Consider the following 27893-nt stretch of genomic DNA (forward strand, 5'->3'; position numbering starts at 1 on the left):
CCTTGTCATCAAGGGGGTAAAACCTTACGGGGCTGAAGTATAAGCATATCTCTATGAAAGTATTTTACTGATCATTACGCAGGAACTTTTCTCCTAGAAAACACATGTGATAACATAGGTAATTTTTTTGTGGTTGTGTGAATGAAGCTTTACACAAGAAGGTTAATGTCTAATTAGGCTTATCAAAGCCCAAGAACAAAAATGTAATATACTGCAGCTTACAAATCCCTAGGCCCCTTTCACACCAGCAGACCGATCGGGTCCCCTGTCAGTTTTTCGGATGCACTCGATCGGACCACCAATTGTTCTCTATGGGGAGGCGGATGTCAGTGGACATGTGTCTGCTGACACCCATCGGACATCCAATCTGATAAAATCCATTAAAATAGACATATAGCGTTACGTTCGCCATCCATCCAGCAGATCGGATTGGATGACGATCGGATGGAAACGTACATGCAGTCCTTTTTCACGCGACCGCCCCATAGAGGAGAGCGGGCTGTGTGGGACCTGTCATCCTCCTGCTCAGCAGGGATCAGCGGAGACTCCACTTGAATGGATCCGCTCCATCTGAAAGGGGCCTTAGATTTAGTGGTCGCATCCGATTTAGATCACCTGATGATCCTGCCAGCAACACACTTTCTGTCCTAGGGTAAAAACGCTTACTCTTTATACTTTATCTACGGGGAAGCAGCAATGTTCCCCTAGGGCAAGACTAAAATAACCTACCCCTCTGCTCTTGTCATTAACATGAAGTCCCGGTTCACACTGATGCAGTGTTGGGAACCGCAAGGGATTTGGTCAGAAATTGCATCACATTCCTGTTCGAATCACATGCGATTCTTTGCAGTACGATTTGAGCCCATTCATTTTGTATGGCTTGAATTGCACCACAACCGCATGAAAAAGGTGCATGCACCTTTTTTTTGTTTTTTTTTTGCTGCACTGCAATCGGATCTCAGGGGTGATCACACCCAATTGATTCGATTCAGCCAATTACACTGCGTTTTGCCAACCATTTTTGGGGTGTCGTTTACTTAACATTGACACCTGTAGGGGTTTGTATGAATGGAGTGCGATGCAGTGTGGGAAGTGCACAGAAATTGCTGTGAATCCCGCACAGAATCAGTGTGAATTGGGACTGAAGGCAGGGTGAGGGGAGGAAGGGAGAGGAGTAGTGCTGCAGTTGGGACAGCACTAGAGCGGTGAGAGGATACAGGTAAGTGTTTAGAGACGCGGGAGTAGAACAGTTAGTGGGGCGTTTTTTTTACCTATATGCAGATGTAGCACTACTCCCATGGGAGCTGCTGGTTACGGATTCCCCTGGGTTACCCATAGCAACAACACGAAAGTGTAGCATTTTCAAAGTGCTTGGTACAGTCAGAAAACAGTCTAGGGGTTTTGGTTTTGTCATTTTATTTGATAACTTGGATAGGAGAAGGGATGAGTGGGATACTCCAACTTGAATAACTATGCACAATTTGCTGGTACGTCTAGATATAGCTGAGTGCCGCTGCTTCACCTTGTCACTTGCAGTGAAGAAGAACCTAATGAACTGTATTACTCTGTGAATCGCTCTTTAGGGCCCTACTTGGCACTAGGGATGATCGAACTTTTGAAAAGTTCGGTTCGACCAGAACACCCGAACTTCACGAAAGTTCGGTTCGGATTTCAGAACCCCATTGAAATCAATGGGACCCGAACTTCTGTAATCAAAAAACACCATTTTTAAGCCCTAAAACCCAATAAATGCCCCTAAAAAGTGCCTAGGGTTCTGGGTCATGCCCCAGGGACTATTAATCACACAAAAAAAAGTTCTTAAAAATTGTCGTTTTTGATAGATAGCCAATTATTGAAAAAATAAAAAAAAAAAAAAAAAAAGAGATTTCTTTGGATTTAGTGTCTGGGGGGTCTAAAAGTTGTACCTGTGAAGTTTCAGCTCTGTAGCATGTCCAGAACCAGAATTACAGCATACCAAACCTTCAAAAATGACTTTTTTGCTTAACCGCACCTTTCTTTTGCTCCTAATCAACGGCTCAGCCAATGTGTATGATGGGGACATAATGCAGTGCACTGGGAACAAGATTAGAGGTTTTTTTGGAAAAAGGTGCTGTCTCTTTAAATGTGCATATAATTAACGGGTGTATTTCCACAATGGGGCTTTTATTACCAAATGTTTCAAGAAGTCCAAAGATGTATGTAATTGCACTTTATTTCATGTAAAATGGTGTTTGGTGCACTTTAACTTGAAATCTCACAAGAAACAGACATATATGCACGGATACATTGAGGGTTAGGGGTAGGGGCCACAATGTAGTGCAGAGTGAACAAGATTAGAGATGTTTTGGATGAATACTGTTGTCTCTTGACTTTGAATAGAAGTAAAGGATGCTTAAAAATTGGGCATTTGGTGGTGCGGACGATGCCTTGACACCATATCCCTATGAAAGTGCTGGTAATGAAAGCAATAATTGCCTTTGTAAGGAAAAAAATTACAATGATATGCATCTGTGTGACAGGTGCGCAAAAATTGTTGTTTGGGTGTTGGCGGAGCCATACCACTGTAAGCCCAAAGAGCTGGTGTTGAAGAAGGCGTAAAAATTATGAAGGTGTGCACCTGTGGAACAGGTGCGCAAACATGGTAGTTTTGGTGTTGGCGGAGCCTCCCCACCATAACCCCAAAGAGCTGGCTTTGAAGGAGGCCCAAAAATTGTAAAGGTGTGCACCTGTGGAACAGGTTCGCAAACATGGTAGTTTTTGTTTAGCATAGCCTCCCCACCTTAACCCCAAAGAGCTGGTGTTGAAGGAGGCCCAAAAATTGTAAAGGTGTGCACCTGTGGAACAGGTTCGCAAACATGGTAGTTTTTGTTTAGCATAGCCTCCCCACCTTAACCCCAAAGAGCTGGTGTTGAAGGAGGCCCAAAAATTGTAAAGGTGTGCACCTGTGGAACAGGTGCGCAAACATTGTCGTTTTTGTTTTAGCATAGCCTCCCCACCTTAACCCCAAAGAGCTGGTGTTGAAGGAGGCCCAAAAATTGTAAAGGTGTGCACCTGTGGAACAGGTTCGCAAACATGGTAGTTTTTGTTTTAGCATAGCCTCCCCACCTTAACCCCAAAGAGCTGGTGTTGAAGGAGGCCCAAAAATTGTAAAGGTGTGCACCTGTGGAACAGGTTCGCAAACATGGTAGTTTTTGTTTAGCATAGCCTCCCCACCTTAACCCCAAAGAGCTGGTGTTGAAGGAGGCCCAAAAATTGTAAAGGTGTGCACCTGTGGAACAGGTGCGCAAACATTGTCGTTTTTGTTTAGCATAGCCTCCCCACCTTAACCCCAAAGAGCTGGTGTTGAAGGAGGCCCAAAAATTGTAAAGGTGTGCACCTGTGGAACAGGTGCGCAAACATTGTCGTTTTTGTTTTAGCATAGCCTCCCCACCTTAACCCCAAAGAGCTGGCGTTGAAGGAGGCCCAAAAATTGTAAAGGTGTGCACCTGTGGAACAGGTGCGCAAACATTGTCGTTTTTGTTTTAGCATAGCCTCCCCACCTTAACCCCAAAGAGCTGGTGTTGAAGGAGGCCCAAAAATTGTAAAGGTGTGCACCTGTGGAACAGGTTCGCAAACATGGTAGTTTTTGTTTTAGCATAGCCTCCCCACCTTAACCCCAAAGAGCTGGTGTTGAAGGAGGCCCAAAAATTGTAAAGGTGTGCACCTGTGGAACAGGTTCGCAAACATGGTAGTTTTTGTTTAGCATAGCCTCCCCACCTTAACCCCAAAGAGCTGGTGTTGAAGGAGGCCCAAAAATTGTAAAGGTGTGCACCTGTGGAACAGGTGCGCAAACATTGTCGTTTTTGTTTAGCATAGCCTCCCCACCTTAACCCCAAAGAGCTGGTGTTGAAGGAGGCCCAAAAATCGTAAAGGTGTGCACCTGTGGAACAGGTGCGCAAACATTGTCGTTTTTGTTTTAGCATAGCCTCCCCACCTTAACCCCAAAGAGCTGGCGTTGAAGGAGGCCCAAAAATTGTAAAGGTGTGCACCTGTGGAACAGGTGCGCAAACATTGTCGTTTTTGTTTTAGCATAGCCTCCCCACCTTAACCCCAAAGAGCTGGTGTTGAAGGAGGCCCAAAAATTGTAAAGGTGTGCACCTGTGGAACAGGTGCGCAAACATTGTCGTTTTTGTTTTAGCATAGCCTCCCCACCTTAACCCCAAAGAGCTGGTGTTGAAGGAGGCCCAAAAATTGTAAAGGTGTGCACCTGTGGAACAGGTGCGCAAACATTGTCGTTTTTGTCATAACCAAAATGAGGTTCTGTGAACGTAAAGAGAATGAGAGGAGGGTTTGAGGGTGGCACCATGGTCCAGGCTTAAACTGAGGCTCAACTGCCACATCACAACGATAGCCTAGTCTACAAGGTCTGCATCAGGTGCATCAAAGCTTGATATCCACGACTGATTCATCTTAATGAATGTCAAACGGTCGACTGAGTCGGTGGAGAGTCTAGTTCGATGGTCTGTGACGAATCCTCCTGCTGCGCTGAATGCCCGTTCCGATAGGACACTGGAAGCAGGGCAGGCCAACAACTCCATGGCATACTGGGCCAGTTCTGGCCAGTGGTCTAATCTTAAGACCCAGTATGCCAGTGGATCGGATTCGTCACATGAAAAGCCCTCTGTGTCACTTTGTGCCCTCACGTAATCGTCCACCATGTGATGCAGACGCTGTCGATGCGATGTGGCAGCTGAGAGGCCTGGGCGGTGAGGACTAAAAAAAGACCGAAAGGCATCCGTCAACCGCACGCCTTCTCCAACGCTCCTCTCGTGACCACCAGTAGAATCCATGGTAGGTTGTCCCCGCCCCTGCACCCTACGGGAGTCGGGGAACATGTTCACCAGATTCCTCTTGAGACTGTCCTCAAGGGATTTGATCCTGTGGACTCTATGGGTGGATGGGAAAAGCTCCGAGACTTTACACTTGTACCGGGGGTCAAGTAGGGTGGCCAACCAATAGTGGTTAGTCTCTTTAATGGCCTTGATTCTGGGGTCCTTTCGCAGGCTCTGGAGCATGATGTTTCCCATGCGTCGCAAATTAGCGAAGGCCTGAGAAGCTGACTCCTCGGGGTCACTCATAACGACATTATCTTCAACGGGCTCCTCCTCCTCCCAGCCACGTACTACTCCAAAGTGTCCCGAGGGAGTCAAACTAGGCCTTGCAGATTGCCGCATGTCTTCCTCCTCCTCCTCCTCAAACCCTGCAAAAGTTCCCGCAGAATCGTCCTCCTCCTCCTCTTCCACCCCTGGATCCTGCTCGGGCCTCTGGGAGCTAGGCATAATGGGGTCAGGATTCTCAGGATAAAGGGGGCCTTGAGAGGCAAGGAAGTCCTCCTCTTCCTCCTGCTGCTCTGCCTCCAGTGCCCTGTCCATAATGCCACGCAGAGTGTGCTCCAACAAAAACAGTACCGGTAGGGTGTCACTGATGCATGCGCTGTCCCGGCTGACCATCCTTGTGGCCTCCTCAAATGGCGAGAGGACAGCGCATGCATCCTTAATCAAAAGCCACTGCCGTGGTGAAAAGAAGCCCAGGCGCGCAGAGCCAGTGCTGGTGCCGTACTCGCATAGGTATTCATTGAGGGCCCTCTGCTGCGTGTACAGGCGCTGCAGCATAGCCAAGGTGGAGTTCCAGCGGGTGGGCATGTCACAGATGAGGCGGTGTACCGGCAGGTGAAACTCGCGCTGCACTTCGGCCAAACGTGCAGTGGCACTGTACGACCGCCTGAAGTGACTGCACACCCTTCTTGCCATCCTTAGCACATCCTGCATTCCCGGGTACGAGTTCAAAAACCGCTGTACCACGAGATTCAGGACATGCGCCAGGCATGGCACATGGGTTAACTTTCCCTGACGAAGGGCGGCCAGGAGGTTTGACCCATTATCAGTAACCACCATCCCTGGCTGCAGCTGGCGTGGTGTCAACCACCTCTGGGCCTGTGCCTGCAGAGCCCCAAGAATCTGAGGGGCAGTGTGCTGCCTGTCCCCTAGACACACAAGCTGCAGCACTGCGTGACACCTTTTGGCCTGAGACATAGAATAGCCCTTTGAACGTTTACGTGGTATCTCATCATATTCAAAGGACCATTCTGCAGAGGAGGGCATGGAGGAGGTAGAGGAGGAGGAGCAGGAGGGGGTAGAAGTGATCGATCTACCCGGATCAGCGACACCACCAGCTGTTTGCAGACGTGGGGGCAACACTGGCTGCAGCACCGAGCCCTGGCTACAATCCCTTCCACTGGCAAGCAGTGTCACCCAGTGAGCAGTGACAGAAATGTACCGTCCCTGCCCATGTTTGCTTGACCAAGTGTCAGCCGTCAAGTGTATCTTACGGCTGACTGACTTGGCCAGGGATGACACTACATTGCCTTCCACATGTTGGTATAGGGATGGCAGGGCCTTACGGGAAAAGTAATGCCGACTTGGCACCTGCCACTGTGGAACTGCACATTTTGCGAAGTCACGGAAGGGAGCAGACTCTACCAGGTTAAATGGTAATAGTTGCAGAGCCAGTAGTTTAGCCAAACTACTGTTTAGACGCTGGGCATGTGGGTGGCGGGGAGTATACATTTTTTTTCGTTCCAGCATGTGTGGAATCGAAATTTGGCGTCTAGATGATACAGCTGGTGGTGTGCTGGAGGTAGATGCGACACTGCCTGCTATATCATCATCCCTGCCAGTGGAGGCTGCCAACAGGTGACGAGTGACTATAGCAGGGCCAGGAACAGACTGATGTGCAGGTGGAGCAGGTGGAGCAGATGGAGCATGAGGAGGAGCGCGAGGAGAACTAGGAGGCCGACTGACCAATCTTTGGCCCTTTTGTGGGTTCTTTAAATGCTCCTGCCAACGGGCCGAGTGGTGGGTTGTCAAATGCCTGTTTAGGCAGCTTGTACCCAGGTGGTTGACATTTTTGCCACGTTTTATACCCTTCTTACAAATCTTGCAGATCGCAACTGTTTTATCTGCATGGGATGTCTCAAAAAAGGCCCAGCAAGATGAGGTGTGTATAGTGGCCCGGGAGACAACAGGTGCGGCCTTAGATGGAGTAGGCCGTCTGCTCTCCCCTCTTGCTTGCTCTGCCTCCTCCTCAACCTCAGACCCAACATCTGACTCCATCAAAGACTGAGCATCAGGCCTGGCCTGGGAGACAACAGGTGCGGCCTTAGATGGAGCGGGCCGTCTGCTCTCCCCTCTTGTTTGCTCTGCCTCCTCCTCAACCTCAGACCCAACATCTGATTCTATCAAAGACTGAGCATCAGGCCTGGCCTGGGAGACAACAGGTGCGGCCTTAGATGGAGCGGGCCGTCTGCTCTCCCCTCTTGTTTGCTCTGCCTCCTCCTCAAACTCAGACCCAACATCAGACTCCATAAAGGACTGAGCATCAGGCTGGAGTAGATGGCCGACACTGTGGTCAAACAGCTCAGCTGACTCCTCTGCCATGTCTGAAATTGGGTCTAAGGGAGGACATGAGGTGGACATGGACTCATCTGTATTTGTTCTGACAACTGCAGAAGACTGACCACTTTTCTCTGCCTGGGTCACTGTAGTTGCAGATGATGCCGATGATGAGGGTTTGTTCATATAGTCCACCACCTCCTGTACATACTGTGGACGTATAGCTTGGCCACTGCCGGAGAACAATCCAAATGGTGGCCTGGCTGAGGACTGACCACCACGTCCACCCCTGCCTCTAGACACCCTAGAAGCTGTGCCCCTTTCCGCAGCAGGGCCACGTATGCCTTTTCTTGGTCTACCAGGCATATTTGTCACTGATGCGTTGGCAACTGTGTGCGGTGAAAAACGCACACTGCTATGCGACCCACAGTTGTCGCTGGATACAGCACAGCAGTTGCGGTTCACGCACAGTAGCAAAGCCTTTTGCACAGTGGACCTAACGCTTTGAACAACAGGCGTTAGGTTGTCACTGATGCGTTGGCAACTGTGTGCGGTGAAAAACGCACACTGCTATGCGACCCACAGTTGTCGCTGGATACAGCACAGCAGTTGCGTGTCACGCACAGTTGCAAAGGCTTTTGTACAGTGCACCTAACGCTTTGAACAACAGGCGTTAAGTTGTCACTGATGCGTTGGCAACTGTGTGCGGTGAAAAACGCACACTGCTATGCGACCCACAGTTGTCGCTGGATACAGCACAGCAGTTGCGGTTCACGCACAGTAGCAAAGCCTTTTGCACAGTGGACCTAACGCTTTGAACAACAGGCGTTAGGTTGTCACTGATGCGTTGGCAACTGTGTGCGGTGAAAAACGCACACTGCTATGCGACCCACAGTTGTCGCTGGATACAGCACAGCAGTTGCGGTTCACGCACAGTAGCAAAGCCTTTTGCACAGTGGACCTAACGCTTTGAACAACAGGCGTTAGGTTGTCACTGATGCGTTGGCAACTGTGTGCGGTGAAAAACGCACACTGCTATGCGACCCACAGTTGTCGCTGGATACAGCACAGCAGTTGCGTGTCACGCACAGTTGCAAAGGCTTTTGTACAGTGCACCTAACGCTTTGAACAACAGGCGTTAAGTTGTCACTGATGCGTTGGCAACTAAGTGCGGTGAAAAACGCACACTGCTATGCGACCCACAGTTGTCGCTGGATACAGCACAGCAGTTGCGGTTCACGCACAGTAGCAAAGCCTTTTGCACAGTGGACCTAACGCTTTGAACAACAGGCGTTAGGTTGTCACTGATGCGTTGGCAACTGTGTGCGGTGAAAAACGCACACTGCTATGCGACCCACAGTTGTCGCTGGATACAGCACAGCAGTTGCGTGTCACGCACAGTTGCAAAGGCTTTTGTACAGTGCACCTAACGCTTTGAACAACAGGCGTTAAGTTGTCACTGTATTTTGCTGCCTAGCAAGCACGTATACCTGCTGTGATACAGCAGCACTGTGCCACGTGCTCACTAAACAGAACCCTCACACTTTCCCTACAGAAACTAAATTTTCAAATCTAACTAATGTAGTACAAAGTTCCCTAACTACACTAGATATCCCTTTCCACTAAATAGAAAGCTCCATACAGCAGAAGACTGACACTGTCCCTTAAGTTTTTTTTTTTTTTTTTTTTTTTTTTTTAACTCTAAGAACCAGCACAATCGCTGTATCTAACTACACTGGCTGTAAGCTAAATACAATTCTGCTATATGGAGCTTTAGAACCACTCGATATGTAGGAAATGTAGTGTAGCAAGCAGGAGTCAGACAGAACTGCTTCAACTCTCTTCAACAGGCTCTGGATAACTGTGCTAGGGGTTAGGCGGGGCCATCTTATATAGTGTGGGGCGTATTCACTCCTGATTGGCCTCTGGTCCCCGTAGTCACTCCAATCACGTTCCTAGGAGACTCCTGCCCCCTCATTGGCTTTTGCAGACGTTTCTGGGCCAATCACGGGCTTTTAAAGCCCAGTTCCTGTCCCAGTGCATTTTGGGCGGTTCTGGTGGCCGAATACCGAACTTTTGCCGCAAAAAGTTCGGTATTCGGCCGAATATCGAACATCCAATGTTCGGGTCGAACCGATGGTCGACCCGAACCGTTCGATCATCCCTACTTGGCACCCCCTTTGTCCCTATTCTTCAGGGTTCTACACGGCACCCCCTTTACTGTATCTCTCTCTATTTGAGCTAGCTCCCTGATCCCCTGGAGTGGTCCCCCTTCTTGGGCTGACCCTTTGACAAATCTCCTGGTACTCACGGACATTGTTTTTCCCGTGAGACTCTGCCAGCAGCTCCACCGTCAGCTCCACTGGATCCTCTGCAGCTCAGCTCCACTCCTGGTGCACTAGGCTGACCGCCTAAGACCACCTTCCTCATACACAACAGGAGGAGAGACAGCCGTCAGCCTCTTCCTGGGTTTCTGCTTTCCACCAAAGATGCCCTGTCACATGTCTCCTCAGCTTTCATGAGCGATCCCAGGATGCATTGCAAGAATGCCCTCCCACTGGGACTCCCACAAAAGCTAATGTGTCACTGGCTGGGTTTCCTCCACTGTCCAACAAGCTCCCTTATTGGATGCAGTGGGGACACTCTCTAAGACCAAGTGAATCATACCTAGAAACATGTAACAGGCAACCTAATAGATCAGGCTCCCCTGATAAGCAGAAGGAGCAATATTGATGCATTTGCCTAGCACCTACCTATCTAGAAGGGTGCTGCACAGAGAATGCACAAAGAAAAAAAAATGACGTTTAGAACCACTTTAATTGTTAATGAGAGTTTGATAGATATTAGCCAGCCACAGGGCAGTTTTGCATTAGTGAGAATAGGGACAGCCACAGGGAACTACTGTACTGACATATTTCTATCGGCTGGGCAAAGCATGTCTATTACCATTTGATGAAAATGCTTGTCACTGCTTAAAGCTGCCTGAAAAAAAGGCACTTTTTCCAAGCTGAAATGAGTCAGATTGTGGTGCTGCTGCTGTATATAGGCCAAGCTAATTGTAAAAGAAAACAAATCAATGCCAGAGTCTAATTAGCCTGTGTACGCTGACACTGAATGTGTTTGTGAAAATCATACTGTTCTGCAACACTACATACAGTTTTTTAATTTATCTTATTTAGAGAATTTGTGCATGACTGCTGAGAAGCATAGGCTCATTTATGAGCAGCTAATAAACCAATACCTGGCCCCCCAAAAAGACACAGAAGCTGATTAAAGCGGAGTTCCACCCAAAAGTGGAACTTCCGCTTTAAATAGTCCTAACCCCCTGACATGCCACATTTGGCATGTCATTTTTTGGGGGGGGGGGGGAGCGGGTACCTAGTTTTGACATGTACCCGCTCCCACTTCCGCTCGGAGCGCCGTGGCGCCCTGAGCGGAAGTTCTCCGCTCTCCCTCCCTCCCTGCAATCTTCTGGGACATGTCAGAGGTCCCAGAAGATTGCCGGCCAATCACGACGCATAGCGCAACTCGCGCATGCGCAGTGCGTACCCGGCTGTGAAGCCGCAAACTGTCACAGCAGCGTGCCCACATCAGTGATGCCGGCGCCGCGGAGCAGAGAGGGAGAAGACGGCGCAACCGCTTTAAGTTGGAAATAGGGCAAGGCCACAGCTTTATTGAACTTTTCAAAAGTAACAACTTTCCAAATGTACCAAACAACAGTGCCAGTCACGGTTATACTGTGAGCACCCGACAATACCAGTCACAGTTCTACCGCGAGCACCCATAAAACATAAACTTACATAGTCTAAGAGGCCTGTCCTTACCATCAGTGCCAGGCAGACATTAGACTGACCCCAGAATTTAATTGAGGGCATAGCCCATAAAGCAACATCAATTGCTGGCAAGGTCAAAACCGACCAATAAAGCTGTGACAAAACCTCACAACGGGCGGGGGGAGTGGGCAACTCTTGTAACAGCTGAATCTCCTCAGAGCAGTTGGATGTGCCCCAGCGTAGCCTTTTCCTAGAGTTCAGGCTCCACCCAGTCACCTCAGGTCTTTGTAGCCAATCCCAAGGGAGCTACTTAACTTCTCTTTTAGGTTCACACCCGCAGTGGCGCCATTCTTCCAGCAGTCATGGCTCCCTTTCTCCACAGGAGGTTCAAGGGGCCTTCATTTCAGTGTTGCCCTTAAAATCAAGTCAAAAGACCTTCTCCGTGCTGTAAAGTTTTTTTTGTTTTTTTGCATTGATTTAAACTATATTGCGCACTTGTCCAAATCATTTATGGTAGAGAGGAGATTATGGTGTGGGTTTGTTTTTCACAGGTTGGGCTTGGCCCATTAGTTCCAGTGAAAGGAACTCTTAAGGAGCCAGCATACCAAGACATTTTGGACAATTTCATGCTCCCACCTTTGTGGGAACAGTTTGGGGATGGCCCCTTTCTTTTCCAACATGACTGCGCACCAGTGCACAGAGCAAGGTCCATAAACACATAGATGAACAAGTTTGGGGTGGAGGAAGTTTTACTGGCCTGCACATAGTCCTGAACCCCTTAACCCAAGGTGTCAGCATACCAAGATATTTTGGACAATTTCATGCTCCCAATTTTTTTTCAATGGTGAATACTGACCTCAGTGCCGAACCAGCCAGAGTGTACCTATTGCAGGCCCCGGCCTCCACCTTCCTGTCAGCCGGATCCTTAAAGGCTGGGGATTCTTCAACCAGAATCATGGTTGCCTTGTTCAATCTGGAAACAGGAGGTTCCACCACCGGTGGAACAGTTCACTTCTTAATAGAGGACTTCTCAAAGGGGTAACGCCTAGTAAATCGCTTAGGGACCCCAAGGGGACACTTTGGTCCTCCCCTCTCTTTTTCAATTCTGTTAAAATAGGCAGGAAAAGGAAACCTCTTTGCCGCTCCGGATGGCTTGTGAGTGCCAAAGGGGAACGTGCTCCTCCGTCGCAGCTGCAGCTGCTTCCTACATCTTCAAGGTCTCACGCACAGATATGATCAGTGCATCCACCAGCGCCTTTTCATGTGCAGTTGCAGATGTGGAGGAATCATCCTCACTATCTGAGGATTCAGACCCAGCAGGGTGACCCATGTCCGTGGCAGCCAAATCAGATTCAGGATCTGATGAGACAGATGAGGCAGGGGAACAGGGGGGAGCAGCCTCAGAGAGGGGATCAGGTGGGGAGATGTGCTCCAAAGATTCCATGAGCCACGATGGTTACCCTACAAAAGTGTAAAACACTGCAAAAGGACAACCCTCACTGTGCTGGCAGCACCACCCAGTCGCTAGGCAGAAAGCACCAGAGAGGGAGAGGACCCCACCAGACTCACCACCCAGCAGAAGCAGCCACCAGGACAATCTGCACTCCACTTGCGGTGATCAGGAATTGAAAAAAGTCAGCACCAGGGAATGAGTGGGGGGCTCCCACCGCCGAAATCCCTGCCCACAGGGCTCCACTGTCATGGCCGCCACTAAATTTAATGGCAAACCACTGCAAAATGGCCGCCAGACTACACAAACATGGCTGTCGTGCATAGAAACACACAGGCTACAGCAAAATGACAGCCCCGTGTGGCACCACAAGGCTCTTAGGGACCCAGGGGGGATCCCTAGGCCTCAAGGACAGGCCCAGGCAGGACAGGAGCCCCCCCCAGGTACAAACCACCCCGCACAAAGGGTGGGCCAACTCAATATTGAACCCTACAGACTAGGACTGGGATACCCCCAAAGTTCATGTGCATGTAAAAGCAGATGTCCCTATACTTTTGGTAATATAGTGTATGTCCCACACAGGAGTGCACAGCTTCAGGTGCCTTTTTTTTACCAGTAGTTTGCCTTTTAGCCGTAAAATGGCCAGATTTTAACGACAAGGTTCCGTCCCCATAGACTTCAATGGCATACATCTCTAGGTTGGGGTTCTCTGAAATCCAAACAAACTTTGTCAAAACCTTGGTGAATCAAACCTGGGCAGATCCACCTATTACTTGTCAGGACACGGACACCAGGATTTAAATGATTATGTCATCACAGAGCCAGCATTATCGGTGCAGAAATGATATGCTGTAATATAAGCATGTATGTACGTGCAAACGCATAACTCTTCAGTACACATATGTACAACACGACATATGTACATTATTTGTTGGCCTTGATAATGCCTGCACAAAGATGGCTCTATCCTTCTAGAGAGACAAACAGATCAGTGATATCTGTGAGAGGTAGTAAATACCTGTAAGTAGTACAGAAGTTAAAGAAGAGCTCCAGGCTCCTGCAGAAAAAATTAAAAGTCCGCAGCTACGAATACTGTAGCTGCTGACCTTTATTATTAGGACACTTACCTGTCCAGGAATTTCAATCGGCTATTGGGTGAATGCCACCGCCATCTCCACTAGGGGAAATGGCAGTAAAGCCGTGCGGCTTCACAGCCAGTTCACTACTGAGCATGCGCGAAGCACGCTACACTCTCTAATTTGGCTGGGTGCGGGGGAAGGAGGCAAGCCGAATTTCCAGCTGAGCTAGCCGTGGCGAATTCAGCCGAAAGTGGTAGCAGGTACCTGTCAAAACCAGGTATCCACCCCCCCCCCCCAAAAGGTGCCAAATGTGGCAAAAGAGAAGGGGAGAAGGCAGATAGGTGGAGCTACCCCTTTTGGGTGGAGCTCCGCTTTAACATCTATGCATTTAATATTATTAAATGAATATAACCAAATATAAAGTGTTACTTAACACATAACAGTAAAATCAGTCTGTATATGCAGTAAAGCATGCTTGTTATACTCACTGTGGAACCTAAGGTTTTAATGTCCCGCATTGTGTAAAAAGACTGTTTGATCCTGTCTTCCCTGATCCTCCCCCTTTGTTACTGTCCTCAATCCACCTGCTGATAGAACAGAGCCTTTGGGGCACTCTGCACATGCTCAGTTTGGTGTGTATTGCTAGAGACTATTTTTTGGGGGGGGGGGGGGATGCATTTGATCAGCACAGGGCCAGACAGAGGGTCAGGGTCATGCAGTCTTATAGGACAGTCAAAGCAGAATAAAAACTCCTCCTACAAGCTTAAACCAGTGCTCAGCTGGACACTAATAGAAGTCACAAGACTGCTATATACCACTGATGAGAAAAGCTATTTAGCAGATTATATTTACTAAAATAATTGCATTTTCATGTTCTGTGTACTGTGGAAGACCAGATATAGTGAATGGAGGTTCCTGGGTTTAGTAACACTTTAACTTCACCTCACTACTCATTTAAAGGAGATAGTGGAATTCTTGCAAAAGCTTGCAAAGGGCACAATATGGGTAAATGATTGATAATTGAATCATGTTTCCACTGTTAGTTTCATATGAGAATCCATGGGAGTGTATAGGGAGAAGTTTCAAGCTGAAGTTAAGTGTAGCACTCTCCTTTTGTCTAGGGAGAGGGAAAAAAAAGCTTTATTTACGGGATGCTCTGCTCCCCAAACAGACGGTGGACTGTCCCTCAGGGGTTAATTTACTGGAGGCAAGTGCAGTTGCTCCAGAGCTTAATATAGCACCCTCCTAGGTAGGTGCTATAGAGAAACTATCGTTTTGAGTCCTGTCTGCTTACCAGAGTCCTGCCCGCTTCCTGATTGGCCAGGAGGAGGATCCGTGTGACAATAGCGAATTTTCATTCGCTATTGTCACACAATGGGTGGGCTCGAGGCGCACTGCTCTGCACCCCGGGTCCACCCTTTGCTGAAGCCTATTAGAGCCTCTGGCTCTAATCAGGTGACAAAAAAAAAGCCCCATTGAACTCCATGCGTCCGGCGCCCCACATGTAGATTAGGGGGCCGGACGCATGGATAGGGGGGGCGGCGCCCCTGCGCCCCCAACGCACTGGCCGCCACTGGTACCATACCTGTGGGATCCTGTGGGCGCTGAAATTCACTGTCGTAGACACCGCTACTACAGTGATCTCAACTAGCTTCCAGGTTCTGTTTCAAGCAACTGTCTCCTGCTGTTTACCGAACGGAGGAAGTCACTTGCTCAGCACATGCAGCATTTAGGGAACACTTTGCATTTTCTCACTGAATGAAAAGTGTTCTCTAAGTGTAAGAGGTGGAGAGGCAGGCAGTTGATGTCAGAATTTTTATCTCCTCCAATCAGAGAACATGAAAATGCAAAAAGATCACTGAATAGCACCCCTGACAAGTGAGCGACCTCCTGTGTTTAATATGCAGCAGAGCAGCGGTTTGGCATGGTGCCCAGAAGCTAGTGGAGAGGATTGTAGTATCGGTGTCTACTAGAGTGTCTTCCAGCTTCCACAGGAATCCCACAGGTATGGCAGATACACATTTACATTGGTCCAAGATGGACCAATGCAATTATGTAAAAATTGCCATAACTAAACTTCAAGTAAACGCTATATTTTACATTCTTTTTTGTAAATAGCAAACAGGCCTACAGGGTTATACTGAATGGAATTGCACAGAGCGGCCCAATTCTCAACTTCTGAGGTCTCGTGCTGGCCCTCCTCTTAGTGTGCCACCATAAGAAGCCGCTCCCTATGGTGGCACATCTGCAGGCTCCATCTCGAGCAGCGCTGCTTGCATCTATAGATATAGAAAGAGTGGCTCTGCTCTACCACTGGTCCCTTGTCACTGGATTTCATTGACAACAGCAGTGTCCAATGGCTCCTACTGCTCTTAACCAAGCTTGTGAGAGCAGGGAGAGCCACTACAGACGGGTACAGTGCTTGATCGAGTGAGGGCTCAGATAAGCTGAAGGGAGGTAGAGGTGTGAGAAGATTTACTGCTACCTAAACATTTTTTACCTTAAAGTGATATTAAAGTAAAATTTTTTTTGCTTATACTTTATACGTTATACTTACCTGCTCTGTGCAGTGGTTTTGCACAGAGCAGCCTAGATCAACCTCTTCTCGGCGCTACTCGCCCCTCCCCCTGCCCCCACAGCAAACAGCTTGCTATGGGGGCACTTGAGCCAAGCCATTGCTCTTTGTGTCCATTCAGACACGGGCCCGCAGCTCTGCCCCACCCTCTCGCTCTCCTCATTGGCTCACTGACTTTGATTGACAGCAGCGGGAGCCAATGACGCCCAGCTACTGTCTCAGCCAATGAGGAGGGAGAATCCCAGAGAGCCGAGTCTTGCATGCAACATCACTGGATCGAGATAGGGCTCAGGTAAGTATTAGGGGGACTGAGGGGGACTGCTGCACACAGAAGTTTTTTCTATGCAGTAAGATAATAAAACCTTATGCCTTTAGAACCACTTTAATGTAAGAAAGGTATTTAGGCTTTAGAACCACTAAGTAGAGTTTAGTGTGTTTCAGAGGTGGTGTTAAGAGAAACAATAATTAATTAAAAAATTATTTTTTAGCCTTATATTTTATGGAGAAGCAGCCCTATTGCAAAGAAAGACATTGAAAGACTCAGTGGCTGACTTTGTAGTAAGATTTTGCATGTACGAAGACACTATTATAATAAAAAAAAAGGCCATATATTTGATTTTGTTTGTCATTTGCTTTGCTGGTGTTGCCTCTTAAGTCTATTTCTATTGCACATCACTAGTTGGTCCCATAGATAGTAATTATCTGAACTGTCAGACAGAGGAATTTCAGTGTCCACATGGAATTGTCAGGCTACACAATAGAGTTTGCTGAAACCTTGGAGCCCTGGAGCTTTAATGAAGGATCTCGAGGAAACTACAGGTGGTGGAAGGGTCACTTATGTCAGGATCATGTACAACGTTCTAGACATCAGTACTGTAGGCTGCATTGTACTGAAACACTAACAAACTGTGTTCTTTTTCAAATATCTTGTCCTTTGAGTGGCGCTTTTGTAGGCTAGGCATGGGATTACTATTGTACTATATTTACTTCTTATGTTACCATTTGAAAAAGAAGCTTTGCTTGTATATATAATACAAAACGCTATCGTTGCAGCTCTGTTTAGTTTAGATCAGAGGATGGGTAGGATGTAAAAATATCCCAGGAGGTTGTGAAGGGTTAATGTTCTAACCCCGTATGTGTCTCCCTCATTCATGTCTCTTTATACAGTGTTCACAGAGCCTGTCAGTCAATGGATTCATAACCCGCCAGCCTTGCAATACATTGTCATACATTGTATAAGAAGCACATGGGGGAGAAGGGGCAGCTGCAGCACACATTGCCCTCTAGGGAGGCAAATAAGTGGGGCAGAGGACAGCAGAGAACTTCTTTGAGATCAGATTAGTCTGTTCATTTTGGCCTTTTCTCCTCAGAACACACCATCTAAGTCAGTATTTCTCAACCTTTTCTCAGTCACAACAACCTTTAAAACTACGCAAAATCTCAAGCTGCTCCTGACGTAAATGTTACTTACCAACCGTGTGTTGGAAACCTAAGCCTGGGATGATGCATTACCTTCACATCAGAAGCCCCCCTTCACATTAAAGGTCCTCCATCATGTCAGTGCCACCATCACATCAAATTCCCCTCCATCATGTCAGAGCCCCCCATCACATTAACAGTGTCCCCCACCATAGAATATTCCCATCACATCAGAAGCTCCCCTACACATCAGAGTTCCCCCATCAAAGAGTCCCCTGTTCCCATCAGAGCTCTACCTAAAACCAGCAGCATGGTAGAGGTTGGGAAGAGGAGCAGGTCCGAACAGAGGTGTACACTGTCCTCTCTTGACTGTTGGGGCAGGGCTGTCTTTAACGCAGGGCAAAAAGGGCAGCTGCCCCGGGCCCAGGTAATGCTGTGGGGCCCAAAGCAGCTGCCCTTCAGCCCATGCTGCCTGCAAATAGTTGATACGTGTATTTCGGGGGGCCCCAAGAAAATGTTTGCCCAGGGTCCAATCAATTTTAAAGATGGGCCTGTGTTGGGGGCAGCCCTGTATCCTGCCTGCCCTGGATCAGTGTCATGCGTTGCCATTGTGTGGGTGGGCCCTAGAGGTTCATTGGTTTTTATGGTGCTAGTGGCTGGCCCGCACCACAGCAGTGCATGATTCTGATCAAGAACAAGCTGTGTCTTTTGTAATTCCAGGGGAACCCAATACGACACCCAGGTTGAGAAACGCTGATCTACAGTAGGGTTGATCGAACGGTTTGGGTCGACCATCGGTTCTACCCGAACATTGGCTGTTCGAGGTTCGGCCGAATTTAGAACTTTTTGCCCAAAAAGTTCGGAATTCGGCAACCAGAACCAACCAAAATGCAATGGTTCAGGAAATGGCTTTAAAAGCCCGTGATTGGACCAGAACCATCAGTAAAAGCCAATTGAGGGGCAGGAGAATGCTAGGAATGTGATTGGAGTGACTAGGGGGTCCCTAGACCAATCATTAGTGAATACGCCCCCCAGTATATAAGATAGCCCCGGCAAATTCCTAGCATTGTAATAAAGGGACATGGAAGAGAATGGAAGCAGTTCTGTTAAATGTGCTTCAAAAGTGTCATTTAGCATTTATTAGTGTGAGGAAAGGGATATCTAGTGTAGTTAGAGTGCTCCTTTACACTTTAGTTAGATGCAAAAATTTGTTTCTGTAGGGAAAGTGTTAAGTGCCAGGGTGACCGTAATGTAGTGTAGGGTGAACTGACACTGACTGCTATGGCAGGGTGACCAAACCCTTCCATGTCAGGGTGACCGCTATAGAGAAAAGCTAGTTTCTCTGAAGTCACTTTCGCTGCAGGAATATGGCTTCGCTCCTGTCAGCATTCTTTATGCTGCAGGCGTTGCTAGTGCTTTTTTGAGGACATGTTTGGAGTCAGGCATGACATCTGAACATGTCTATAGGGGTATATATACACACCCATGTCTGTATATATATACACCTGCACATATATAGGTGTTAAAGGAGCAGAACACTATACTTTTGCTGGTTACGCTCCCAACACCTATATATGTGTAAGTGTAATATACATATCAGTGTGTGTGTATATATGTACCCCTATACAGAAGTTCAGATGTTTTGCCTGCCTCCAAAGAACCCAAAAAAATGCCCAAAAAAATGCCTGCAAGAACAAACCTGGGCATTTTTTTTTTGGCGCTGGCATTTTTTTGGGCATTTTTTTGGGTTCTTTGGAGGCAGGCAAAACATCTGAACTTCTGTATAGGGGTATATATATACACACACACTTATATGTATATTACACTTACACATATATAGGTGTGTTAGGAGCCTAGCCATATTAGTGCAAATGATTTCATTAGCAAAAGTATAGTGTTGTGCTACTTTCACACCTATATATGTGTAGGTGTGTATATATACCACTATACAGAAGTTCAGATGTCATGCCTGCCTCCAAAGAACCCAAAAAATGCCCAAAAAAATGCCTGCAAGAACAAACCTGGGCATTTTTTTTGGAGCTGGCATTTTTTTGGGCATTTTTTTTGGGTTCTTTGGAGGCAGGCAAAACATCTGAACTTCTGTATAGGGGTATATAAAAACACACACTTATATGTATATATACCCATACACATATATAGGTGTTAAAGGAGCAGAACACTATACTTTTGCTAATGAAATCATTCGCACTAATATGGGTACGCTCCCAACACCTATATATGTGCAAGTGTAAAAATACATGCAAGTATGTGTGTATATATACCACTCTACACAAGTTCAGATGTTTTGCCTGCCTCCAAAAACCCCCCAAAAAATGCCTGCAACAACACACCTGGGTGTTTTTTTGGGCATTTTTTTGGGTTCTTTGGAGGCAGGCAAAACATCTGAACTTCTGTATAGGGGTATATATATATATATACACACACACTGATATGTATTTTACATTTACACATATATAGGTGTTAGGAGCCTAGCCATATTAGTTCAAATTATTTAATTAGCGCAAGTATAGTGTTCTGCTCCTTTAACACCTGTATATGTGCAGGTGTATATATACAGACATGGGTGTATGTATATATACCCCTATAGACATGTTCAGCTGTCATGCCTGACTCCAAACATGTCCTCAAAAAAGCACTATTAACGCATGTAGCAAAAAAAAAAAAAAATGCTGACGGGAGCGGAGCCATATTGGTGCTCTGAAAGAGACAAAATACAAACAATCTCTTTTTTTCTGGTTCTGGACATGCTACAGAGCTGAAACTTCATAGGTACACTTTTTAGACCCCCCAGATACTAAATCCAAAGTCAAAATAAAAAAAAAAATCTCTTTTTTTTTTTTTTTCAATAATTGACTCTCTATCAAAAATGACAATTTTTAAGAACTTTTTTTGTGTGATTAATAGTCCCTGGGGCATGACCCAGAACCCTAGGCACTTTTTAGGGGCATTTATTGGGTTGTAGGGCTTTAAAATTGTGTTTTTTGATTACCGAAGTTCGGGTCCCATTGATTTCAATGGGGTTCTGAAATCCGGGCCGAACTTTCGGGTAGTTCGGATGTTCTGGCCGAACCGAACTTTTCAAAAGTTCGATCATCCCTAATCTACAGTCAATTATAAAAAACGTGTTTCAATATGCTATCTTTTCACTTCCACCACTGTTCTGCTGTAACAGGTGCATCCAAGCTACTACCGCCTGTGTAACTCCTTGTCCAACTCAGGGAAACGGCACCCAGCCTAGAAAGTCTCTGTAAACCTTCATACTCAGTCAATGTAGAAAGGGAAAGGCTGTCTCCACGAAAATCAGCTAAAACATTATTCTTCATGGATACAGGGGAAAAAAGCCAACGTGTTTCAGTCATCAGGCCTTAGTCATGAAACCATAATTAACCAGTTCCCGACTGCCCGCTGCAGTTTTACTGTGGCAGGCTGGCTCTTCTGTGCGAACCAACATAGCTCTATGTCAGTTGCGTACAGGGTGCTGGGGGGCGAGCTATTGTAAACACAGCTGACCGTTCTTCTCTCTGAAATGATCACAGAGCGCCTGTGATCCTTCTATATAGGATCACAGGACTCTGTGGTCATTTCACAAGTCCATCCCCCATACAGTTAGAAAACACTCCCCTAGGCTCTCACTTAACCCTTTGATCACCCCTGTGTTAACCCCTTCCCTGCCAGTGTCAATATTAAAGTAACAGTGCATATTTTAGCACTAATTACTGTAGTAATGTCACTGGTCCCCCCAAAAGTGTCAAAAATGTCAGTTAGGGGTCTGATCTGTCCGCTGCAATGCCGCAGTCCTGCTAAAATCGCAGATTGCCACCATTACTAGTAAAAAATAAAAATAAAAAATGACATAAATCCTTCCCCTAGTTTGTAGACGCAATAACTTTTGCGCAAACCAATCAAAATTATTGCAATATTTTTTTACCAAAAATATGTAGCAGAATACAAATTGGCCTAAAAGGATGAAAAATTTAGATTTTTTTCATTTTTTTTTTTGGAATGTTATATAGCAGAATGGGAAAAATATTGTTTTTTTTTTTAACCACTTCCCCCTGGGTGGACGTCATATGACGTCCTAAATTTTGCGGGGGTATACCGGGATGATGCCTCTAGCTAGAGGCATGATCCCGGTACCGTGGTTTAAAGCCGACGGTCGGCTTTCCGTCGGTACCGATCGATGCGGCTCGGGAGCCGCTCGATCGTTACCCGGGGGGCGGGTAACATGTTGGGTATCTATTTACTCGGCGTGACATCATCTTTCACAATATACAAAAAAAATGGGCTAACTTTACTGTTTAGTATTTTTTAAATGCAGTGAAATGAAATTTTTCCCAAAAAAATGGCGTTTTAAAGACCGCTGCGCAAATACCGCGTGACAAAAAATATTGCAATGACCGCCATTTTATTCTCCAGAGTCTTTGCTAAAAAAATATATATAATGTTTGGGGGTTCTAAGTAGTTTTCTAGGAAAAAATACTGATTTTATCTTGTAAACAAAAAGTGTCCGAAATAGGCCTAGTGGTGAAGTGGTTAAGAATCGTTGCTCTTTTTTTGTTTATAGCGCAAAAAATGAAAAACTCACAGGTGATCAAATACCACCAAAAGAAAGCTATATTTGTGGGGAAAAAAGGACATCAATTTTACTTAGGTACAGTGTCGCATAACTGCACAATTTTTCATTAAAGTAACGCTGTGCCGAATCACAAAAAATGGCCTGGTCATCAAGGGGGCAAATGCTTCCGGTCCAGAACGATCAAAGCAAAAATGGTCTACAGGGAGATCCTGACATGTTTCGTCTTAGTAGACATTGTCAAAGGATATTGCTCCTTGAATTCTTTCCAATGACCACAAGTGTAAGGAGCATTTTGTCCACTAAACATGTATCATGAGTTGTAGATATAGTAATTATTAGCAGGGGTTCCCTGAGACCGGAAAGTTATTTCTAGGGTTCCTTTGTGTTTACAAAATTTAGACTGGCTGTCCTAGACCAATTAACCCTTGCAGTGCAGGCACAACCCCATAAAATATAGTTCACTTTTTTTTTTCTTTTATAGCCACCATTACCTGATCATGGATTCAGAAGAAGGTGTAACCTAAAAGGCTTCTTTTACCATCCTGTATTTTTTTTTTTTTTTTTTTACTTTTTTTAACATACCTGTTTTACTCTCATACCCCTCTAAAAAGTTGAGCTTCTTTCACATAGCTTTGTTTTTCTATTTTTACTAATAGGAGGTGACCATTACTCAACAGAATGATCACATTTAGGTTGCCCTGTATCCTCCTTGCCTGAAATGCTTAAGTTAAACACATTTCAATTGTTCCCTTTAGGGGACATTGGTGTTTAAACAGATCCCTGGTGTCTCCCCTGTATGCTGCATGTGGAGATTGGAGATCAGGAGCCACCATTCTCACTGGGACAGTGATCTTGAACCAAGAAGTGCTCACATCAGTACTTCATACTACATACTTCTCAGTAGATTAAAGAATATGTAAACCCTACATTTCATATTCCATATGTGCCTGCTGTACCATGTACTTGTATGAAAAAGTATCCTGTTCTCTTTGTATTGCTTCCTTTGTGTGGAATCCGTGATGTTCCTGCCAGTCCCTTTGCTTTAGTGATAAGCCGAACATCCTCCTTCCCCCCCCCCCCCCCCCGCGCGGTTCGGTTAGCACCAGAACACCACAAAATGTTTTTTTTAAAAACAATCATTTTTACAGGAGCAGTGATTTTAATAATGTTTAAAGTGAAACAATAAAAATGAAAAATTCCTTTAAATATTGTGCCTGGGGGTCCCTTTAATGTGCCTGCAATACAGATAAAAAAAACATGAAAAAAAAAACCACGCCAAAATTGAGAAATAAAAATGGCGTGGGGTCCCCCCCAAAATCCATACCAGACCCTTATCCAAGCAAGCAGCCTGGCTGGACAGGATAAAGGGGGGGGGGCAAGCGAGCACCCCCCTTCCTTGAACCATACCAGGCCACGTGCCCTCAACATGGGGAGGGTTCATTGGTGTGCCCCTCAAAGAACCTTGTCCCCATGTTGATGGGGACAAGGGTCTCTTTCCGACAACCCTGGGCTGTGGTTGTGGGGGTCTGTGGGTGGGGGGGTTTATCAGAATCTGGAAGCCCCTTTTAACAAGGGGGCCCCCAGATCCCGCCCCCCCCGTTATGTGAATGGATATGGATAAGTCCTTTATTAAAAAATAAAAAAATAGTGTCCCCCAATGTAAATCCATCGTCAATCACGTCGCCCGCCACACCCGAAAAATAGAAAAAAAAAACAAAAAAAGAAGCTCCTGCTTCTCAAGACGCCTCCCGTGTAATGAGCTGTTTGAGTTTGACAGCTTTTTTATATGAATCTGACATCACGAGCGCCCCATAATGCACTGCTCAGGTGCAGTGAATAAATTACTGTTGTCACGTCAGAAGGGGCGGTGCCACCGGGTGGTGTCCCATTTCCTATAAAAGATCTGTCACAGCTTCAGCAGCTCATTACACCAGTGGCGCCTCAAGAGACAGGAACATGTTTTTTTTCTATTTTTCGGGTGCGGCGGCGGGGGAACTTATCGCAAACAGCCCAGCGAACACACGAACGCCTGATGTTCAAGTCGAACTCAAAGCTCATTCCTACTTTGCTTTCCAATTAAAAACTGACCACACAAAGCAGGAGAACACACCCTGGTCCGTTGTCAGTTCTCTAGCTATGCTGGGTACTCAGCCTGCTCTCCTCAAATGATCAGTTTTGTCCTGACAATCCCCAAACAACAGAGAGAATGTGATCACTTATAAAAAAAAAGGGAAAAATGTATTCATAATGGTTTATCTATACACAAACGTTTTGCCTTTCGTTAATATTTTAAACTGAATGGGTTGTTTTACAAGGTGCTCATTTACAATCACTTTAATGACATCATTTTTATAAAATAGCTTATTACACACTAGGTAACTCAGAATAACAATACGCACAGCACCGTTACACAAATCTCTCTGATCTTTTTCATAAACTGTAAATTCCATTTTTTTCACTTTTTTTGGTACAGGATCTTTTAAATCACACATATTTCCCTTTATTTAACTCAAGGAAATATTAGAGTTTTATTGTTCACTGTGAAATAAAATATCCTCCTTTCATCAAAGTGTATTGTAGAAATCCGCAAGATGTTCATAAAAATACAATAAGAGTATTTCAACATAATAAAACCAACAGTGATGTATTTTATTATCTCTACAATCTGGCCATATGTATGTCATGTGCAATCAAATGTTTATGAAGGAGATAACAGCACCACCAGATGTGAATCTTTAATTCGCGCAGATGAGCGATGATTTCTAAGGGATTTATACAGTCATTTAATATTTAAAGCCTGTAACATTTGCTTAAAACGTATCCTGTCCATTGAAGAGAAATCTAAAATCCCCAGAGGTTTCTGTATTTACAAAGCATTGATTAAATACCATAGGAATTATACAGTAAATTTAAACTCCAGGCATATAAAAAAAATACTATTTAATGCATTTTTGTATTGTTATTTACACCACCACAGATCGCATGAGGGCAAGGCAACACTAGCCATGCACATATACTGACATGGAAGATCCTGACAGAAGCCAAAAGACTTCATGACCTGCTCCTATAGCAGGTGGGGAGGTGATACAGCTGTTTTCCATAAAGTCGACCACTGAGCATATTTTAAATAGTTCCCTAGGAGTAGTTTAAAATTAAAAAGCAGTGAAGCAGCTTTTGCTGCAAAACTCACCTTCTATCCAGCACTGTAGGAACGACATACCCATGCCTTTCCTTCAGAGCTCCATGCCCCGGGCCGTGACTCCCATCAGATGGCCGGTGGCCGCTAATCCGAATAGAAAGGCCAGATGAAGATGGAAGCCCCTGCCTTCGGTGACAGCGAGGCGCTGGAGGGTTTTGTTCTAAAGTAATTATTTGCAATGCATTCTAGCACAAAATGCCTTTATCTTGCAAAAAAAAAAAAAAAATTGGTGTTGTTTACTACCGCTTTAATGGCAGGAGCTTCTTTTGGGAGACAGCGTCGCATGTTGCGGTTTGCCACGATTGCAGCACACGACAACCACTACAAAATCGCACCGCTATTGGGGTGCTATTAAGAAGTAATGGCTTACGTTTCTTTTCTTTTGCGTAATAAATATCAGTATATATAGGGCCTATTGTCCATATGGTTGAGTAACAAGCTGATTGTTGACAGGGGGGGGTTCCCCTTTTTTTTTTTTTTTTTTTTTTACTTGTTTGGTTTTATGTATGTATTGTTTTGCCCAGCAGAGGGCAATTGTAAGTATCTCTTTATATATGTGTTGAAATCAATAAAAAAAACTATTTATAGAAGAAGTAATGGCTTTGCAAATGCGTCCCGCCTTTTGCCGCAAATCTGTGATTGCAGGCAGATTTGCCCAATTCTGCCTGCGATTCCGGAGCGCCCAGGTGTGAATGGTGCCTTAGTGCTAGTTAGTTTAGTCCTAGCAAGACCCTCCACACTTCTTCCATGTTCCTCCAGTCAGTGTTAGTTTTTCACAGAAACAGGGGTCATGGGGGGTCATTGTATTCTTACTCTTCAAAAGATTGTAAAACATCCATTGTACTGCATTTAGTTGAAGTAAAATTGTGTTGTATTCAACTTTTATGTCTTATTGAAAAATTAGGCTGCCTGTGAATGGTGCCAAGTCAGCAGGTGTCAATACTGTCTGGACAGACTGGGTCTAAGAAGGTATATTAACTACTTAGCGACTGGGCAAAGTGACGTAGTACTATGTCGCGCGCTCAGGAGACTCTAGGGGGCAAACGTGTGCCGCCGTCGGCGCGCTCCCGCCCCCGCTGGTCAGCTGGGAAGCTAGTGCGTGTGACTGGCGGATCCGATGGCCACTGGCCACTCGCAATCTCCCGCAGCTGAGAGAAAAGGATGGACGGCTGATGTAAACACAGCCGTCTGTCATTCTCCCTTAGATTATTACAGAGGCTATGCGATCCTGCTAAAAAGGAATGCATGTCTCTGTAATGATCTCACAAGCCACGCCCCTCTACAGTTAGAATCACACCCCTAGGGTCACACTTAACCCCTTTGATCCCCAGTAATGTTAACCCCTTCCCTGCCAGTGTCATTAGTACAGTAACGGTGCATATTTTTAGCACTGATTACTGTAGTATTGTCACTGGTCCCCCCAAAAGTGTAAAAAATGTCAGTTAGGTGTCCGATCTGTCCGCCGCAATGTCGCAGTCCCACTAAAAATCGCTGATCGCCGCCATTACAAGTAAAAAAGAAATTAATAAAAATGACATAAATCTTTTCCCCTAATTTGTAGACACGATAACTTTTGCGCAAACCAATCAATATACACTTATTGGGACTTTTTTTTACCAAAAATATGTAGCAGAATAAATATTGGCCTAAAATTATGAAATCATTCGATTTTTTACTTTTTTTTTTATTTAGAATGTTTTATAGCAGAAAGTAAAAAATATTGTTTTTTTTTCCAGAACTGTTGCTCTTTTTTTGTTTATAGCGCAAAAAAAAAAAAAATCACAGAGGTGATCAAATACCACCAAAAGAAAGCTCTAAGACCCCGTTCACACTGGGGCGACCTGGTCGCCTGACAGGTCGCCGTAGGTCACCTGCCATAGAGAAGCTGTGGACCCGTTCTAATAGGAGCGACGCAAGTCGCTCCGACTTAGAAAAAGGGTCCGGAGCTTCTTTGGGGTGACCCGGAGTGACCTGCATTGACTTCAATAATATGAAGTCCGTGCCGGCCGCTCCGAGGTCGCGGTGCGAGCTGCGCACCGCGACCTGTGAGGTCGCCCCGGCAAGTAGCGTCGCCCCAGTGTGAACGGGGTCTTATTGTGGGGGAAAAAAGGACATCAATTTTATTTGGGTACAGCGTCGCACAACTGCGCACTTGTCAGGTAAAGTAACGCAGTACCGCATCGCAAAAAATGGCCTGGTCATTAAGGGGGTAAAACCTTCCGGTCCTTAAGTGGTTAAAATGAAAAAAATGGAGCAGACAAGTCCAGCAACATAACCTGTCAAAAATCATTTGACTGGCCTCTTCTCCAGTCATGGAATTCTCTTTGCAGCATTTAGCAGAGATAACTCTGTGGGATACCAAATGTCTCCT

Source organism: Pelophylax lessonae, assembly GCF_965119305.1.
Source record: "Pelophylax lessonae genome assembly, chromosome: 5".
Taxonomy (NCBI): domain Eukaryota; kingdom Metazoa; phylum Chordata; class Amphibia; order Anura; family Ranidae; genus Pelophylax; species Pelophylax lessonae.